General features: G+C 37.5%; 1 pseudogene; it reads right to left on the bottom strand.

The window, feature by feature from the left end:
- Positions 1–706: 706 nt before the first annotated feature.
- LOC111412335 lies at positions 707–2,747 on the bottom strand (annotated as a pseudogene).
- Positions 2,748–3,400: the final 653 nt, after the last annotated feature.

Here is a 3,400-nt window from a genome sequence, read left to right as displayed (position 1 = left end):
TCAATGTAGTCACTGCATCTGGTTGTTTGATAGCGACCAGAGATTGTGGGTCGTGCGAGGGTGAAACCTTAGGCAATAGTAGGCATGGAAAGAATAGGGATTTTGGGCTTTCGATTTTTTGGGTTTCAAACGTGGGAGATACACGTTTTCTTTCTTCTTCTTCTTTTTTTTGTTTACCCATTTCTCCCACTTGTACTTGGACGACAACTTGAGATGGTTGGTTTGCAAAGGCACGACGTTCGGCAAAGGTACAGCGTGACTGCAGAGATGTCGGGTTTGGATATCGGATTTCGAATCCTCTTCAAGAGAGAGAAGTAGCAGTGTTGATTTTTCCATTTATTTGCCCATGTTTTTTTCTTTATATTTCTTATGCCTTTTTCTTTTTAATATTTCTTTCTAATGCCACATCAGCGATTTCAAAACGTTGTTTTTGACCCTAGCTTAGTAGCCTAATTCCTAATGTAAAGATCGTTTATGATTTCTAGAAAGGATAATGCTAGATCTACATCTACTTTTTTACCAAATTTTTTACCTGCACACACAATAAGAGGGTGGGTCCCACACGCCGAAATTTTTAAATGCACCCGGGCCCAAGTGCATGTGAGAGTAGGTAACCAATTCGGGAACCCAAATTCGGTACACATATATTTATCCTTCTAGAAATCCAGATATACAGATGTAGATTTAGTAGCTTTATATATTTGTTTTACCGAAGCTTATCTCTTATCTTTTATTAGTTGTAATCCATCCATAAAAGGGTGACTGTTTCCTTATTAAAAGGAATAAAAATTACATTTTTTCCTTTGCTCCGTAGTCTCATTGATCACATTGTACCATTGCATCCTTTGTTTTATTGAAGATATTGTTCCCCTCTTCAAACTCTAACACTTGAAGGTCCTTTACTGATGAAGCAATATTGGCCGCAAGAGCAAACTGTGTAGCGGCATTACAGAAGAAGATAATCGCCATCTTATTTGCTCAGAGTATACCCCCTCCATTCTTGAACTTATTCTCTTCGTTCTTTCTTGATACTGAACTGCGCAGGTACTGAGCATTTGCAGTTCCCGTACTCTGAACCATTTTATAGAAAGCTCGTCCTTCACTTTGAAGAAGTTTTTGTGGAGTATCATATTCAACAACCTGTAAGTGAAACACAATGAATTCACAATATTGAATTTTCTTCAGCTTTCGATGGTTTTGAATTTTGTTAACCGAACAGAGAATTTCAAGTGGAGAAAAGGGAAGTAAACCACAATGTTATGGCGAGATACCTGTCCAGCATCGAGAACTAGAATCTGGTCACTGTCGATGATTGTATTTATTCGGTGAGCAATGATAAGCATCGTGCACAATTTGAATTCTTCACGAATGGTTTTCTGTATAAGAGCATCAGTTCTAAAGTCAACAGCTGCTGTTGCTTCATCAAGAACAAGGATCTTTGATCTTCGTAGTAATGCTCGAGATAGACTTAATAGTTGCCTCTGTCCAACACTGAAGTTCTCACCTCCTTCTAAAACCTTGACACAGACATAACAAAATTTTTCAGCAACGAACAGCTTTTGAGTTTAATGCTACATTTACTCATTTAAATATGAGAAGAAGTTGAAATAAACTGGTTGACGAAGAGAATTTATGGTTTTACCTCTGCATCCAAACCACAATCATTCCTTCTGATGACATCCCTTAAGTTTGCCTTCTTCAAAGCCTCCCAGAGGTCAGGATCATTGTATTCACCAAAAGGATCAAGATTGAATCGAACACTTCCTAAATACACAAAGAATGAAAATTAGAAACACGAAGCGTTATTGAGCAGAGTTTTTCTTTTGAAAACTTTCTACCAGACATAATTTTCACAATACTTCACCTAAGGGCTAAAACAATTATGTTCAGGATGTCTATGACCATAAAACTGAAAAAATATATAACATAATATTATAACAAGATGAAGAAAGATATGTACCTGAGAAAAGAATTGGAGACTGTGGTATGATGCCAAGAACCTTACGTAGATCTGTCAATCCAAATGTCGCAATGTCACAATGATCGATCAAGATTCTTCCTCTTTCAAGCTCAAAAATCCGGAATAATGCATTCAACATGCTAGATTTGCCAGCACCAGTTCTTCCAACCATGCCAACCTTCTGGCTTGGGGATATAGTGAAGGACAGTCCTCGCAGGACAGGAGGAAGTCCAGGTCTGTAACGCATAAAAAGATCTTCAAATTTGATCAATCCAGACGAAGGCCATCCCTGAGGCGGACGGTTTCCCTCAATAACATCCGGAGCCTCAGACGGTAAGTCCATGTACGTGCCCACACGTTCAACAGCATTTAGACTATTTTCAGCTTTGCTTGCTTGTCTAAGGACATTGCTTAGCAAAATTGTGATATTCAAAGAATAGCTAAGGAGGAGGCCCATTGTAGATGCAAATGCAACCCGATTTTCTGCTCTTCCATTTTGTATAACAGCAAATGTTGCTGTCAACCAGATCATGATGCCTCCTAATGTTTCCAGCCTTATGGTACGCCAGCGGTTTGAACTAATGCTAACTAAAGTAAACCGCACATTATTGTCCATAGATTTCCCATTAACATTTGCCATCCTATCGTATGCTTTATATGCACGAATTGTTGACAAACCATTCACTGCTTCTCCAAACTGTGCATAAACAGGAGACCTACTAATGGAATCTAGACGTTTTACTTCACGAGATGTGTTCTGTAATTGATTTTGTTCATGAGAATATGATCAAGAATCATGTATTGAGATATATCATGTCAAAATCAATGAACTTATCACTAAGCCAAAGAAAATTGAGCTAATCTCTGCACTTAACAGGACATGTATGGATTAAGAACTATGAAAAAATTCCCTGTTTTCCTTCCATAATGGTCCATATTTATTGTCCCTGCATTTTAAGGAATAGAGCCGAAAACGAAATCAAGGAAAATCATGCTTGCAACTGACAATCAGAAAAAGAGAGAAATTAAAAGAGATGGGGATAATGATGAACAGATGTTACAGACATAGAAACTGAACATGTAGACCAATTTCTGAAATTTCTAGGGCCCTGAATCTAGAGTTCGCCACCATTTGAACTATCTATATTCATTTTCCTTTGATCAACAGCATTAACAGTTTCTTCATGGTCCAACACTATAATTATAATTACAAACTCTTGTCTTTTTTCTTGATATTAATATATTTCATACATTCATATTTCACCAATCTTTTACCTGACTGATACAATGCATAAGTGTAAATATGTAATATAATCAGCACAATGTTCTATAGCTAAAGTCTAATCATAAGTCCTGCAATAAAAACATGTATAAACAGAGAGAGAGAGAGAGAGAGAGAGAGAGAGAGAGAGAGAGAGAGAGGGAGAGGGAGAGGGAGAG

The sequence above is a fragment of the Olea europaea genome, chromosome 16 (assembly GCF_002742605.1).
Source record: "Olea europaea var. sylvestris chromosome 16, O_europaea_v1, whole genome shotgun sequence".
In the NCBI taxonomy this organism is placed as follows: domain Eukaryota; kingdom Viridiplantae; phylum Streptophyta; class Magnoliopsida; order Lamiales; family Oleaceae; genus Olea; species Olea europaea.
The sequence above is the reverse complement of the archived record's forward strand: the minus strand, read 5'-3'. Positions and strand labels throughout refer to the sequence as shown.